The sequence below is a fragment of the Schistocerca americana genome, chromosome 1 (genome assembly GCF_021461395.2).
Source record: "Schistocerca americana isolate TAMUIC-IGC-003095 chromosome 1, iqSchAmer2.1, whole genome shotgun sequence".
NCBI classification, from domain to species: Eukaryota; Metazoa; Arthropoda; class Insecta; order Orthoptera; family Acrididae; genus Schistocerca; species Schistocerca americana.
The window spans coordinates 223428950-223447029 of NC_060119.1; the positions used below are offsets into that span (position 1 = coordinate 223428950).

General features: G+C 40.6%; 1 non-coding gene across 1 annotated transcript; it reads left to right on the top strand.

Moving 5' to 3' along the window:
• Nucleotides 1-3988: 3988 nt before the first annotated feature.
• Trnai-uau lies at nucleotides 3989-4062 on the top strand. The gene has a single exon. It is a non-coding gene; the product is annotated as a tRNA-Ile (tRNA).
• Nucleotides 4063-18080: the final 14018 nt, after the last annotated feature.

Here is an 18080-nt window from a genome sequence, read left to right on the forward strand (position 1 = left end):
CTAGACGCTTCAGTCTGGAACCGCGTGACCGCTACGGTCGCAGGTTCGAATCCTGCCTCGGGCATGGATGTGTGTGATGTCCTTAGGTTAGTTAGGTTTAAGTAGTTCTAAGTTGTAGGGGACTGATGACCACAGATGTTAAGTCCCATAGTGCTCAGAGCTATTTGCTTTTCGACAATTTTCTACTCTGGACTGCAGCTTGTTGTCTGTGTCAAAATATTGTCCTAATAGCCAGCTGTTCATTTGATCAGAGATGAACTTCAGGGGTAGCCAATTACGGGCTGTATTGTGGGTGACCAAGCACTTCCCATCGAAAACGCTGCAGGAGCATCATCATTGCCCCTGCAGAGTACGGCCGAGAATTGCCGTGTAGACCGAACCGCATGACAGTTATGTCATGTGCATTGCATACCTTCAGGCGAAATCCTTCCCCGAGGTTCTCATACTTAGCGGGAGACGCTAATTTTTACATTCTCACTGTGAGCTCAGAATTGAAAAGAGCGACACGATGCGATCGACGGGCGTACTAGACACAGTGTCCAACGCATCTGTGCAAAGCTTCATCAGATTTTCACTGTATTTTCCATTTCGCGACCGATCGTTCCTTACTTTCCGAATAACCCTCGTACGATATTGCAGTGCCTGTGTTTGTAAGAAGTACGATGTAATGTTCCCTCGGACAAGCATGCATATCGGGATGAAAATCGCATCATACTTCTTACACAAACAGACACTGCAGTAGCGACTTTTTGATAAGTTTATGTGGATCGCGTATGCAGAGGACATTGTGAACGTCTTTCTAATTCAGTATGGACGGAACCGATATCATCTCAGGGCACAATGCCGCATCGACGATGCAGTCATTGTAAATGGAGCATACGTTCGAAGAGGGGAATGAAATCTTGGCATTGTGTTAAGCGAATCAGGTAAACCAAGGAAAAGCCGGCCGCGGTGGCCGAGCGGTCCTAGGCGCTTCAGTCCGGAACCGCGTGACTATTATGGGCGCAGGTTCGAATCCTGCCTCGGGCATGGATGTGGGTGATGTCCTTAGGTTAGTTAGGTTTAAGTAGTTCTAAGTTCTAGGGGACTGATGACCTCAGATGTTAAGTCCCATAGTGCTCAGAGCCATTTGAACCACCATTTGAACCAAACCAAGGAAAAAGTAAATCTGGCTGACCGAATAGACGTCTGGTCCACCGTCCTTCCCAGTAAAAACATAGTTTTCTGAAAAATCATCATTTAGTATAGTAGTCAAGAGAATATGACACTCCAGTTTGATCTTGTAGTTCACCCTGTCAACATCTTGCCTTGTGTATAGATCAGGTACCCCTGCATTCTATAATTTCGATGCAGTTAATGTACAAAGGTGTCTTAGATACAAATGATCGTGATTGAACACATGTCCTGTAATTTATGTCGTTTTCCGTTCTTGAATATGGCATGTTGTTGGCCGAAACTGGTAGTTTTCATAGGTATACAGCTTTTGAACCCAGTTACGAGTTTTCAAAATACATGGTGGTTGTAATTAAACTTTGGCTACTTGAGACAGTGAAAACCGTAAACTGCTTATCGTATAGGAGCCCAATTTTGTCGAGGGGATGCGGAGAAACAGTGTAATTGTTGTCGTAATAAGGAAAAGGGCCAGATTTTCTTATATCCAAAAGGGCATGATCATTGACTTTTGGACCAATACTAGAAGCATGTTCAAAATGGCTACGTTTGTAAACTGTCCGTGTGCCATCGTGGTTAAAGTGTTTTGAGCACGGCAAAATGGCGCTATCTAAAACCAGCGCCATGGGCCATAGATACAGGGAGCAACGACGACTACGGAGATGTGTACGGGCAAAGAAATACGCAACTGTTGAACAACTGACCACCCAAGTGAACTAGGGGACAGTCATCAGTCTCCCCTCAACGAACATTCAGCGAACGTTGCTCTTCATGAGCCTCTGCAGCATGCGTCTGGTTGATGCACCTATGCTGACTGCCATTCTTAGGCGACCAGGCTGGAATTTGGAGCAGCTAGCCACGGCAATGGAGGCGGAAGGCTTCAAATAGCTCTCGTTATCTTCAAGAACTCCCTCTTCCGCGGTCGGCGCTGCAAAAGGTGGTTATTCAGACTTTAGACAGGTGCTCACTTTAACATGACACGACCGTGTAGGAATAAATTAGAATTATACGAGGGCGGTTCAGAAAGTAACCTCCGATTGGTCACAGTGCGGGTTGTGGGGGGAGTAGCGACGCCATCTGTGCGTTCACGCACTCAACAGGTCAGTCGGCATCAAGCTGTGGTCGAGTGAACGTCGTACCTGCGCTAGTTTAGTTTTTGTGGCAGTTTGAAATGTGTGCTGCAATAGAAAACCCCGCCAAATGTGAAGTGCGTGTTGTCATAAGGTTTTTTACAGCCAAAGGATATTCTGCAGCAGCTATTCATCGTGAGCTTTGTGCCGTGTACGGACCAAGAGTTATGAGTGAAGGAGTTGTCCGTGAATGGGTACGTTTATTTAAAAGTGGACGAGAAAACGTTCATGATGAAGAGAGGAGTGGTAGACCATCATTGGTGACTGACGAACTCGTTCAGACAGTTGATGCAAAAGTTTGTGAAAATCGACGTTTCTCAATGTCGGAGTTGTTTACTGGTTTTCCACAGATTTCTAAGACTCTCTTGTACGAGATAGTGACAGCAAGATTGGGTTACTGTAAGTTCTGTGCACAATGGGTGCCCAAAATTCTTACCGACCACCACAAAACTCAAAGAATGGCCTCTGCATTAGACTTTCTGTCACGTTATGAGGACGAAGGAGAACCATTGTTAAACAGAATCGTGACCGGTGACGAAACCTGGATTAAGTACGTGAACCCTGAGACAAAAGAACAATCAAAGATGTGGGCACATTCAAATTCGCCTACCAAACCAAGAAAAGCCTCGCAAGATTTTTCTGCCAGAAAACTGATGGCAACGGTGTTTTGGGATGCCAAAGGGGTGTTGTTGGTTGAATTCATGGAACGTAGTACGACCATTAATCAAGACGTGTACTGTGAAACAATAAAAAAGTTACGACGGGCTATACAGAACAAACGCCGTGGTACGCTGACTTCCGGTATCGTTTTTTTGCACGATAACGCCCGTCCTCACTCTGCTCGCAGAACAACGGCCCTTCTTGAGTCCTTCAAGTGGGACGTTATCAACCATCCACCTTACAGCCCAGACCTGGCGCCAAGTGATTATCACCTCTTCATGCATTTGAAGAAATGGCTCGGGTCACAGCGGTTTGCTGACGACGAAGAGCTCTAAGATGCGGTCACAGGCTGGCTCCAGGCACAAGCGGGTGATTTTTATGCAGAAGGAATTTCAGAGCTTGTGAAGAGATACGATAAGTGCCTCAATCGCTATGGAGACTATGTAGAAAAATAGTGCAAAGATGTAGTTGTAAGATGTATATATTAAAATATTTTTATTTAACTTGGTGAATTTTTTTAAATCAACCGGAGGTTACTTTCTGAACGGCTCTCGTATATTAATACCTTCAGCTGCTGACGGACGTTGATATAAGTCAAAGGGCACAGGTGAAAATGTGTGCCCCGACTGGGACTCGAACCCGTGATCTCCTACTTACATAGCAGACGCTCTATCCATCTGAGCCACGGAGGGCACAGAGGACAGCGTGACTGCACGAACTATCTCGCGCAAGCCTCCGGCGAGACCCACATTCTCACCTTATATGTCCACACACTGCATGTCCGAAAGAACAGACACCATATCCATATAAGTATATAGTTCTGGCAATACCGGCCATGACCTTCCTCTTCTGTGCGGATGCACACATATTACCCGGACTCTTACGGGACTTGGTAAGAATGTCTTCCACGAGTAATGAATGTGTTGGGTAGGGACACTACGATTGTAGTGTGTGGACATATAAGGTGAGAATGTGGGTCTCGCGGGAGGTGTGCGCGAGACAGTCCCTGCAGTCGCGCTATCCTCTGTGCCCCGGAGGCTCAGATGGATAGAACGTCTGCCATATAAGCAGGAGATCCCGGGTTCGAGTCCCGGTCGGGGCACACATTTTCACCTGTCAGCAGCTGAAGATATTAATATAAAATTCTAGACGGCTGCAGGTCATCATTGGTGTCTGTTCTTTCGGACATGTCCGAAAGAACAGACACTGTATCCATATAAGTATGTAGAAATAATGTTCAGACCGTGAACTGCAGGATTTGCGTTGTTGGTAATGTTAATGTCCTGACTTGCCATTACGCGCAGGTGTTGGGTACGGCGACGCAGTGTTGAAACACAGCCACCCGGAGTGGCCGAGCGGTTCTAGGCGCTTCAGTCTGGAACCCCGCGACCGCTACGGTCGCAGGTTCGAATCCTACCTCGGCATGGATGTGTGTGATGTCCTTAGGTTAGTCAGGTTTACGTAGTTCTAAGTTCCATAGTGCTCAGAGCCATTTGAACCATTTTTTGTTGAAACACAAGCATCAGTCTGCATTCAAATGGTTCAAATGGCTCTGAGCACTATGGGACTCAACTGCGGTGGTCATAAGTCCCCTAGAACTTAGAACTACTTAAACCTAACTAACCTAAGGACAGCACACAACACCCAGCCATCACGAGGCAGAGAAAATCCCTGACCCCGCCGGGAATCGAACCCGGGAACCCGGGCGTGGGAAGCGAGAACGCTACCGCACGACCACGAGATGCGGGCTCAGTCTGCATTACAGTTACAGAAGTTGCAGACAGTCAACACGGGTCTGGACAAGGTGAGCAGGGCTCTACTCGTAAAGGTGTTTTATCAAAACAACAGCAACAGTGCTGCTGGCCTTTGCGACTATTGACGTGTTAAAGGAAACCGAAAGGGTCCCCTTTCCGCACATAGGTTGAAGAACATGATTCGGAAGTTCGAATTAACCGGCGATTATGGAATTACTACTGGGACAGACGGTTGACCAATTGCGCCACAATTTGTTGAAGAAGTTATTACCGCCATCTGTGAGAATGCTGGACGTTATGTGCCATCTGCAAGCGAAATGTGTCACCACAACTAAACATTGCATGGTCCACCATACGAAAAGTGCTGCGAACAATTTCGGAATGGTGTCCCTAGTGCCGTTCCAGTCTGTGGTGGGTGCAGGTGGTCGTTACATTGAGCAACGTTTGTAATCTACAACGTAAATATCGTACACAAATTTCAAATGTTACCCTCCCATATGGAAATTCAGATGCGTTTCTTTCAATGGTTTATTCGATATTTCTCTTCTGCGTGTCTTTAAAAATGTTTCCACAGAATTTCATTGTCCTTCGGTCACTCGTTTCTCATGAGGGGCTTTCTCAAGGCGTGAAAGTTTTAATTACAATAAAAATTTCGTGTGGCTGAGTGGCCTGGAGCATGTCTTTCAGATGGAAGCCAGTTGGCGGCTTGCATATTTGGTCGGGGTGGACGTTATATGACACCTGTTCTAGTTGATCGTTGAATGTTTCACTAAGTTTCTTCCATTTATTTGTGTTTTTTTTATTTTTATCGTTTTATTTATTATAATAGCTCTCGTCAAGTGCATGTATGAAAACTGCACATGCCAGATTTAAGGTCTGCTTTCAGATCCAATAGCAGTGAAAACAGGAGTTAAGCAAGGCTGCATGCTCTCACCGATACTTTTCAACACAGTACTTAATCTTTTAATGGCGCAAGCAATAGATAAAGTGAGAGGAATAAAATGGAGCAATGGGATACATCTAGATTTTGCAGATGACCTTTGCTTTCTATCCCACAGCCTCAACGACATGAAAGAGAAGCTAGAAGGTCTGAAATCTGCAGCGAAGGAAGTTGGCTTGAAAATTAACGCCCAAAAAACTAAAGACTTGCGAGCAAATGATAACAGCATTGCAAAGCTTAAGTTTGGGAACCAGATAATTGAAAATGTGGATAAGTTTTGCTCCCTTGGAAGCATGATTACACCAGATGGCGGTGCAACAGAGGACATTAACAGCCGCACCAACAAAGCAAGAGGAGCTTTTACAACTCTACGCTCTATCTAGAGATCGAATAAAATATCACTGGGGACCAAATTGCGGATATTTGAAAGTAACGTAAAATCTGTGCTCCTTTATGGATGTGAAACATGGAAAGTGACGAAACAGTTAATCCACAAGCTGCAGACATTCAACAACAGATGCCTGAGGAACATCCTGGGGATACGGTGGCCAGATGTCATCTCTAACGAAACTCTTTGGGAAAGAACAAACCAGAAGCCAATTGAGTGCAAATCAGAAGCAAGAAGTGGAGATGGTTAGGACATACTATTAGAAGACCAAATGAACATATTGCGAAAGAAGCACTCGACTGGATCCCGCAAGGACGACGGAGACGAGGCAGGCCCAAAATGACATGGAGACGGTCTGTTGAAGCAGAAGGCTATCAACAAGGAATAGGATGGGAAGAAGTGAAGATGCTAGCAGAAGACAGAACAAGATGGCGACCCTTTGTTGCAGCCTTATGCTCCACATGAGTTAAAGAAATTAATAATAAAATAATCTCTCCCCCCCCCCCCCCCCCCCCATGAACCATGGATCTTGCCGTTGGTGGGGAGGCTTGCGTGCCTCAGCGATACAGATGGCCGTACCGTAGGTGCAACCAGAACGGAGGGGTATCTGTTGAGACGCCACACAAATGTGTGGTTCCTGAAGAGGGGCAACAGCCTTTTCGGTAGTAACAGTGAAACACGTATGTAACGTAGCAGCGATGGTGAGGCATGATAAAATCTTTGACCAGAGAGCCATTTATCGTGGTTAGTCTGCGTTTGACCGCGCGAGTGTTACGAGCAGTACTCCAGTAGTCGTCGTGCAGTGCACTCTGTCGGTAGCAGTAGCTCAGTTCAGCTGCGTCCAGTAGTCGGTCGGTAGTAGTCGTGCAGTACAGTTGCGAGCAGTGTCAGTGGACAGTCTGTCGGTAGTGGCAGCCCAGTGCAGTTGTGTGTGAGGAGTCGGCGGGCGTCGACATGGCATTCTGGTCAAGATTCAGGATGAGGTATATTATTTTTTAAACAAGGTAATGAATCAGCAATGGCCTTAGTTAATAATGTAAATTAATTGTAACTAATTTGTGCAATAATCGCCCCAATAATAATTTTGATTTCGAAGCAATTTTTTTACAAAAGAAGCATTTAATTGAACCAACGATTTCCTTCCATTTCCCTTAAAGAAAAGTTTCAGTTAAATTTCAAAAAAAAAAAACAAATATTATTTGCAATGCAGTTCCTCCAAGCCGTGGCCAACAATAAGAGCAGAAATTTGACATGCAGTTATACTGAGGTAAGAAATTAATTATGATTTTTTGCACAGGGCCAAAGACCGATATTTCGGTTTAATTGAGTTATCATTATCACTGAAGTTTCATTAGCATTAAATTGTCTCTCATTATTTTCGTGAGAGTTTACACCTTGAGTCAGATTGCGATTCTCATTTTTTTATTGCCTTTGTCAGTACATTTCATGCAGGGAGGTTACGTTTGGTTCCCAATCATTTAAAATTTATATCTTTTAAAAATTCTGTGGGGAGGTTACACATGGCGACACCTAGTCCAGGATCGTATTTCGTTGAGAATCTTTTGAAAAACAGTCAGATATCTGCTCTTATTTGCTCAGATATAATTAGGATTTGGCGCAACGCTTTTACTAATCTTGTGACTCTCTTTCTACAGGTCAACGGCAATTCGTTGCTCTGTTGTATTTGTGTGTTGTTTTTGCATTTGTGCTTATTTGTTTTGTGAATAATTGTGACTATTGTGAAAATGCCGCGAAAGACTATGAATAGTGTATCGCGAGGTATTACGAACGAAACTACCGATTTAAACAACGTGACCGATAGTAATTGTGACACGCAGTGTAATGATGACAATTCTGCGTTCACTAACAATCAGTGCATTCCAACCACTAATGATGACTTTTATATTAATGATGAACAAACGAACTCAATTGTCTCCTCTGTGGATTTGATGACAATTGATGACGCGGGGAGCTCTATTGTAATGAGCGCTGCCCAGCATAACACACCCGATTTGGAAAATTCAAGTAACATACAGACAAATTTTTCGAATGAAAATGGTCAGTGTACTGAAAATACGACGGATTCATTTAATTCCGAAATAGTGACTGACAATGTACGTTCGAGTGACAGATCTTTTTGTAAATTACAGAATGACCAAATGGTCGCACAAAACGTGACAATTGTAGGTACGCAATCAAACAGCACAGATAATAGAGTAGAGGATATTACATTGGATCAAATTTTGGCAATATTACAACTAATGACTGAAATACAGAAAAACGGTCTCAAACGAAGTGAATTAATTAATGAAAGGTATAAACAATCGAATGAAGAACAAGACAACATTAATAAAAAAATCAAACAACTTAGTGAACCGAATGAACAGCTCGAGGAACAGATTAAAGCCATTGCCGCGCAAAATTATGATAATAGAGGACAATTACGTGTGAATACTAAGACTTGTGCTAATAACAGTAATGAAAAAGTTGGCACTGTTGCACAAGAATTAAATAGTACACGTGTAGGCACAACAGAATCACATAAAGACGAAGTTAATGCAGTCACTGAACAATGTTCAGCAAACGCAACACAGATACACGAAATTAATGCAGTCACCAAACAATGCCCTAAAAACGCAGTACAGATACGCGACGAGTTTAATTTAGAGCCACTGGAAGTTTCACACACTCTGAATACGGAAATTGTTAATAAAAGTGAACGACACAACAACCAAATTGGCGAAGATATTAAAGTAACAGAATTAAAAACTATTTCAGTCACCAATACGTCACAGAATCCGCCACTTTGCGAGCATTTGTCAGAGTCACGCAGCGTGTATAATGTGAACAATTTACAGAGACTACGCGAATTAAAATCCGAAAAGCTACGCGACTTAAAATCTGAAAAGCTACGCAACTTGAAGTACGAAATGACACAGACAAACAGATTCACATACAAACCCGAACGTGTTTACAAATTCAATGACGAGAACGTAGATTATGAGCAATTTTTATCTGCAAGAAAATGTAAAGAATTTAATAATGACAGAACACAGGTACACGCTTTGAGCTGTATGCGACAATTTATTTTTGTACCTTCACCGCTATTGCGTGTAATGCGGAAGCTAGCTTTGAACCTGATGCGACAATTTATTTTTGATTTTACGACAGCATTGCCTATAATGCAGAAATTGGAATTAACATGGATACAACTATTTGCTTTTGAATTTATACCGCCATTGCCTGCAACGCAAAAGTTAAAATTTATTTGCAGTGCGCAAATGACCTCAGGGGATTCATTACGCTTTAATGAATATGTGCCGTAGCGAGCATAGGGCCCCGAGCTGTAGTAGTGCTGTTTCATCTTTAGTTTTCTGCACTGCTGCCTTCTCTTCTACTATCCTTTATATCTATCAAAACTGCTCTTTAACTATTGCTCTACCTAGTATTAAGAAACGAGTAATGAAAACCCGATATGACAAATTTTTACCGAATGTGACAATTTTCAGTAGGCACTCCCGTAATGACAACTACGAGAACTTTAATAACAGATAAAATCGTAATCATCAGTATGTACAAAACTTTCGACAGTCGCAACCACATTTTTAGTAACAATAGACGTTTTTCACCACAACAGCATGAAAGTCAGCCGCTTAGCATACCTAACCAACAATGCAGTCTACAAGGTCAACCAAACTTTAATGTTTCGCCGCGTGCACGCATAGTCCCAGATCCAACAAATAGTAACGCACAGCAGCAAGGAAATAACTACGTATAGAAAACACAGTATTTGAATTCCTATCGCAATGCACCGTATAGAAGTGACTATCATGACCAACGTAAAAATAATGAGCACAATTTTCAGCGTACATTTAATAACAGTCGATCTTTTCAGCAGCAAGAACATCGGCAACAACACATTAACATGAATGATCCAGACAATAGGTGTCATCCATAGCGTAATACGTCAGGAAGAGTTAACAGAACAGTTCAAATAGTCGAAATGCCACAGCATCCTCCCGTAAATAATAACACGTACGATAGATTTTAACCAGATACAGCACAGATTGCATATTACAGTAACGCAAACATTACTTTTGACACGCAGAATTTTGTTCACGAGAATGTTATTTGAAACATGCTTTGTTGAATGCTCCACTTTTGTCGCACCCAGATCTTACTAGAAATTTTTCCATTGCCACCGACAGTTCGAATACCGCTTTAGGCGTACACATTTTCCAGGATATTGAAGAAGATGGTTCAACAGTAATTAAAAACATCGCATTTGCAAGTCGCATTTTGTCACCCGCTGAACAAAATTACTCTGTTACAGAACTTGAAACATTATGTGTTGTATGGGCTTTTACGAGATTTCGGCACTTTCTTTATGGCAGACATACCACCGTTTACACAGACCACAGAGCGATACAATTTTTACTTTCGGCTAAATTCACTCACGACAGATTAAGCAGATGGAAACTTTATTTACAAGAAATTAATTTTACAATAGTTCACATTCCCGGCACACAAAATGTTATAGCAGACGCACTATCGCGTTCTCTGAGCAACAATCAGCAAGACGTAGCAACCAACTTCTGCAAAGCAAATTTCAGTGTCATGTACATTCAGCAAGTAGCATTTGAAAATTTTATTTCATCGTCATTACAGGGCATAGCACAAGAACAAAATAAAGACAACGTGAGGAAAGAAATTAAACACCTTTGGCAAGATAAGAATAATGTTACGATTAGAAACCATTACACTGTACGCAATGACATTCTGTTTCGCCGCTCTCATCCTGACAGCAACAATTGGTTATTATGCATTCCTGACGAACTGGTTAACAAACTAATCTGGTACACTCATTTAAGTTACGCACATTACGGAGCACGAAAATGTTTTCTTATACTGAGACAGAACTGTTATTTTACCAACATGGAGAAACGGATACGACGAGTTTTAGCGTCTTGTTAAATTTGCCAGAAAGCTAAATCAGACACCACTTCACATATTCCTCCTTTATATCCCATTGTACCTGTTAAATTAAAACATATGGCCGCTGTAGACATTTTTGGCCCGATTCCGAGAACTAACAGAGGTTTTTGCTACATCTTTGTCGCTGTTGAGCTCACTTCAAAATTTGTTACTTTCACTCCGTTACGCAAAGCTACTGCTAAAACTGTTTCGAAAGCATTTGTAAAACATTTTCTATTTCGTGTAGGGCATGTGATGAAAGTAATTTCTGACAATGGATCTCAATTTCGTTCTGGCATATGGACACGCATGTTACGAGCTAGAAACATTTCTCCGATTTATATATCCAAGTACCATGCTTCTTCGAACCCTTGTGAACGGTTAATGAAAGAAATTGGTAAGCTGTGCCGAACATACTGCCACAAGAGACATATTGATTGGGATACACACATATTCTCATTCCAAGATGTAATTAATTCCATTCCAAATGAATCCACTATGCTATCTCCGTCTGTTATACTGAAAAACATTGAACCACCAAACAAAATTAAAGAATTAGTAAACGTCCCTACCTGTCGTCGACTAAGACACCACGAAATAATTGACATTGCGCTGAACAACATCAAACATGCCGCAGAGCGCCGGAGAAGACAGCAAAAACAGGTTTGTACACGCCGCGACTTTCACGTTGGACAGAAGATATTAGTGCGTACACACTATTTATCCAGCAAATTAAAAGGTAAGTGCAGTAAATTTGAACTTCTATACGCAGGTCCATATCGGATTCGCAGCATTCCTCATCCCAATGTTGTACACGTCGAAACTTTGAGAACCAGAAAATCGAAAGGCAACCACCATTGGTCAAATATTAAACCCTTTATTGAATGAAGACACTTTATGATTCAACACACTATGATGCCATTTACTTATGCAATTATATTCACGTAACTAATTACTGATGATTATCGTATTTTTTCTTGGCAAGTGCCCGGCAAGGTAAGGTTAGCAGGTCGCTTTTCTTGTCGTTACAGATCAGACCGTGCACATTTTCCATTTTTTTGTGGGTATGATTGTATTCCAGTTTTGTTTATATGCACTGTGAAATAGTTAAGATATAACACACACCAGTTGACTTTGACATTTTTTTTTTTGCCCTATGATATCTCAACATCGTGACTGTTTTACATTTTTCTTTTTGCTGCTGCATTGTGATATTCTCTGTACATTTTGCCTTTGAACACTGTCTATGCTTTTGACATATTACGTTTTCTGTCATGTTATGCTGTATACTTAATTATGTTACCATAAACCAGTCATTACTTAATGAGTATATGATTTAAATGTAAGACATTAATCTCTGTTCATCAATTTCAGAAAGAAATGATGCGTGTAAGAAATAAATTCAACAGAAATGGGAATTTCACCTACGGGATAAACGAAAGAAGATGCAATAACTTTATGAGGAAGAGTAAATGGATCAGGCTTAACAAGCATTAACAAGAATATACTATACTCATCATAGAATAGCAGTCTTAACTAATTTTTTCTTTCAGAATACAAGGTGATTGATGCAGGCTGTCAGACAGAACTACACATCTTAGTTTTAGTGATGAAATATGCTAGAGATAAGGAATAGTTGTATAATGAGTAATGAAGTGATTTTTTTTGCAGATGATAATGAATGCTGATGAATAATGATGAAGGATATGCTGTTATGAATAATGAAGTTTTTCTTTATAGGTGATGATAATGAAGTTTTTTTTTCTTTACAGATGAGGATAATGTTGAAGCTATGTATTTATGCTATGTAGTTATTTAAGTATTTGTTGCAGTTTGCTTTGACAGCAGGTGTTATATTGCATAGTAGGATGACGGAAAGTTTTGGAAAGGACAGCTATGGAACACATTTTTATACACATTTCACTACCTGTTAATTCGAAGTTCACTACTTTTCAGCATAGTATGTGTTTCTTCTTTCAGGTCAATAATCCATTTTGTATTTTTTTTTTCAGGAGAAGCATTTCATAATACTTACTAAACCTGTTACTTATTATACCTGTTCTAGTACTTGCATTTTTATTTTTTTTACCCATTTGTGTCTATCATTTATAACTGTGATCACATATACTGCCTTGTTACATAACCTTGCTACAGCTGACTCATGACAAATGGCGTTACCTATCCTCATTTGCAGCAATAGGTTAAAAGCAAATATTGTTTTGCCTCAGCAATTAATTATCGATCCCAACGCAATGCATTGCTAACAAAAAAATGTATTACCAGTCCCACATAATGTCACTAGTTTATGATAATTCTGAATAATACTGATTAGCTCTGAATAGTATGTCACTTGAGTAATGACTTCTTAATGAGACAAAAAAAAGTATATATATAAAATAATGCTTTGTAACGGGCAAATAACTGCCACTGTTTATTGTAATGAGACTACTTATAATGCCCATGATTATTAATGCTATGATTATAATTAGCTGATTTTTAATAATGACTTCTTAATGATCTGAATAATACTGAATGATGAACAATGTTTTATTCTATTCAATACTTGCTGGCCACTGAGTGCCAATAATTAAGTCACTAAATGAATTATGTTATTAATTATGCCATTAATTAGCTCCTGTTTTCAATGATGATTTTTCATGTTCTATAACTGGCCACTGAGTGCCAATAATTAATGTCACTAAATGAATTATGTTATTAATTATGCCATTAATTAGCTCTTGTTTTCAATGTTGACTTTTCATGTTTTGGTAAATGGCCAATGAGTGCCAATAATTTGTATCACTCAATGTATTATGTTAATGCTAGGCCAATAATTGACTCTCCTTTTCAATTAAGACGTCTGATGAACATTATTCTGTCATACTAAATATGATTTGTGACTGGCCAAGGACGTCCACTGTTTATTGTAATACGATTACCCATGATGCCAATCATTTAATTTTATGAACATTATTCTGTAATACTACATACTTGGTACAGAAATGTTCAATAACTAGGCTATGAATGCCGCAAACTACTACTGTAATTCTCAATATTATGTGACTTAATGTCCTTCACCTTATGACCTAACTACCCTGAATTACTGCAATGTCCATTTGTCCTGTCCATCCTCATGATCATGGAGCACTATATTTGGTTTTTGCACTAATTCTACGTTAGTGTGCCTTGTAAGAGCGTGGTGTTGACACGACATGCTGTCCACCACCGTGAGCGACGAAGACGTTATTATGGCCCCACTGTTTGGTGTACCTAGTGTACTTCCAAAATGAAAACATGGAACATTACTATGACAGTTCAGTGTCTTGGCTACGCTGATAAATTCTGATGGGAAAAGAACTTTAAATTGTGTCACTTGGTGTTGTACTTCTGTGGAAAGATATGGACTTTCAGAACAGCTGTGTGCAATCTAAAGTGCTACAACCATGATGCAATCCTTCCCTTTTCCTATCCTAATGCTAACATCATTTATGTTCATGGGTTATACATTTTTTTTAGATTCGCTGAACTCCAGTGCGAGTACACTTATGTCACTTGTCAACATGATTTTTTGCCATTATGTTTATTTGTTGTGAAAATGCTAAAGACATTTTTTCGATTTGTTCTGAAGTACAGTATATGTGCACTCTTGTCTTTTACATTGTATATACATTTTTATTTTGATGATATGTTCTGAACTACAGTGCATGTGCACTTAGGTTATGTGTTAATATGTTTTCTACTGAACTTCAGTGACTGTGCACTTTTCTCATTTTTCAATATGATTTGTACTCATTCTGTATACCTTTTATGATTTCCTGATATGTTCATTAAGTACACTCATGTCACTTGTCAACATGATTTTCTGCCATTCTGTTTACTTGTTCTGAAAATGCTAAAGAATTTTTTCAGTGCGTATGCACTCTGTTATCTGTCAAATAATTTGTATATACGGTTTTCTGATTTGCTACTATGTTCTGTACTCACATTTTGTCCTTGTGGGAAATGTTTTGTACTCGGTGCATGTGCACAACATTTAATTCATGTATCTAAATAGTCTGTAAATTGTAAAAGTTCATTAATTGAAGAAAAAATTTTGCCGCTCTTGGCAAGTCCAAATGACTCACCATCGCTGCCAAATTTTTGCCCCCCCAGTGGAGGGTTATGAAACACCTATGTAACGTAGCAGCGATGGTGAGGCATGATAAAATCTTTGACCAGAGAGCCATTTATCGTGGTTAGTCTGCGTTTGACCGCGCGAGTGTTACGAGCAGTACTCCAGTAGTCGTCGTGCAGTGCACTCTGTCGGTAGCAGTAGCTCAGTTCAGCTGCGTCCAGTAGTCGGTCGGTAGTAGTCGTGCAGTACAGTTGCGAGCAGTGTCAGTGGACAGTCTGTCGGTAGTGGCAGCCCAGTGCAGTTGTGTGTGAGGAGTCGGCGGGTGTCGACATGGCATTCTGGTCAAGATTCAGGATGAGGTATATTATTTTTTAAACAAGGTAATGAATCAGCAATGGCCTTAGTTATTAATGTAAATTAATTGTAACTAATTTGTGCAATAATCGCCCCAATAATAATTTTGATTTCGAAGCAATTTTTTTACAAAAGAAGCATTTAATTGAACCAACGATTTCCTTCCATTTCCCTTAAAGAAAAGTTTCAGTTAAATTTCCAAAAAAAAAAAAAAAACAAATATTATTTGCAATGCAGTTCCTCCAAGCTGTGGCCAACAATAAGAGCAGAAATTTGACATGCAGTTATACTGAGGTAAGAAATTAATTATGATTTTTTGCACAGGGCCAAAGACCGATATTTCGGTTTAATTGAGTTATCATTATCACTGAAGTTTCATTAGCATTAAATTGTCTCTCATTATTTTCGTGAGAGTTTACACCCTGAGCCAGATTGCGATTCTCATTTTTTTAATGCCTTTGTCAGCACATTTCATGCAGGGAGGTTACGTTTGGCTCCCAATCAAATGCTTTGAAATCAAAATTATTATTGGGGCGATTATTGCACAAATTAGTTACAATTAATTTACATTATTAACTAAGGCCATTGCTGATTCATTACCTTGTTTAAAAAATAATATACCTCATCCTGAATCTTGACCAGAATGCCATGTCGACGCCCGCCGACTCCTCACACACAACTGCACTGGGCTGCTACTACCGACAGACTGTCCACTGACACTGATCGCAACTGTACTGCACGACTACTACCGACCGACTACTGGACGCAGCTGAACTGAGCTACTGCTACCGACAGAGTGCACTGCACGACGACTACTGGAGTACTGCTCGTAACACTCGCGCGGTCAAACGCAGACTAACCACGATAAATGGCTCTCTGGTCAAAGATTTTATCATGCCTCACCATCGCTGCTACGTTACATACGTGTTTCAACAGGGGGCAAACAGTCTGGATGATTGAGAGATCTGGCCTTGTTTTTTTTTTTTGTCATCAGTCTACTGACTGGTTTGATGCGGCCCGCCACGAGTTCCTTTCCTGTGCTAACCTTTTCATCTCAGAGTAGCACTTGCAACCTATGTCCTCAATTATTTGCTTGACGTATTCCAATCTCTGTCTTCCTCTAAAGTTTTTGCCCTCTACAGCTCCCTCTAGTACCATGGAAGTCATTCCCTCATGTCTTAGCAGATGTCCTATCATCCTGTCCCTTCTCCTTATCAGTGTTTTCCACATAGTCCTTTCCTCTCCGATTCTGCGTAGAACCTCCTCATTCCTTACCTTATCAGTCCACCTAATTTTCAACATTCGTCTATAGCACCACATCTCAAATGCTTCGATTCTCTTCTGTTCCGGTTTTCCCACAGTCCATGTTTCACTACCATACAATGCTGTACTCCAGACGTACATCCTCAGAAATTTCTTCCTCAAATTAAGGCCGGTATTTGATATTAGTAGACTTCTCTTGGCCAGAAATGCCTTTTTTGCCATAGCGAGTCTGCTTTTGATGTCCTCCTTGCTCCGTCCGTCATTGGTTATTTTACTGCCTAGGTAGCAGAATTCCTTAACTTCATTGACTTCGTGACCATCAATCCTGATGTTAAGTTTCTCGCTGTTCTCATTTCTACTACTTCTCATTACCTTCGTCTTTCTCCGATTTACTCTCAAACCATACTGTGTACTCATTAGACTGTTCATACCGTTCAGCAGATCATTTAATTCTTCTTCACTTTCACTCAGGATAGCAATGTCATCAGCGAATCGTATCATTGATATCCTTTCACCTTGTATTTTAATTCCACTCCTGAACCTTTCTTTTATTTCCATCATTGCTTCCTCGATGTACAGATTGAAGAGTAAGGGCGAAAGGCTACAGCCTTGTCTTACACCCTTTTTAATACGAGCACTTCGTTCTTGATCGTCCACTCTTATTATTCCCTCTTGGTTGTTGTACATATTGTATATGACCCGTCTCTCCCTATAGCTTACCCCTACTTTTTTCAGAATCTCGAACAGCTTGCACCATTTTATATTGTCGAACGCTTTTTCCAGGTCGACAAATCCTATGAAAGTGTCTTGATTTTTCTTTAGCCTTGCTTCCATTATTAGCCGTAACGTCAGAATTGCCTCTCTCGTCCCTTTACTTTTCCTAAAGCCAAACTGATCGTCACCTAGCGCATTCTCAATTTTCTTTTCCATTCTTCTGTATATTATTCTTGTAAGCAGCTTCGATGCATGAGCTGTTAAGCTGATTGTGCGATAATTCTCGCACTTGTCAGCTCTTGCCGTCTTCGGAATTGTGTGGATGATGCTTTTCCGAAAGTCAGATGGTATATCGCCAGACTCATATATTCTACACACCAACCGGAATAGTCGTTTTGTTGCCACTTCCCACAATGATTTTAGAAATTCTGATGGAATGTTATCTACCCCTTCTGCCTTATTTGACCGTATGTCCTCCAAAGCTCTTATAAATTCCGATTCTAATACTGGATCCCCTATCGCTTCTAAATCAACTCCTGTTTCTTCTTCTATCAAATCAGACAAATCTTCACCCTCATAGAGGCTTTCAATGTATTCTTTCCACCTATCTGCTCTCTCC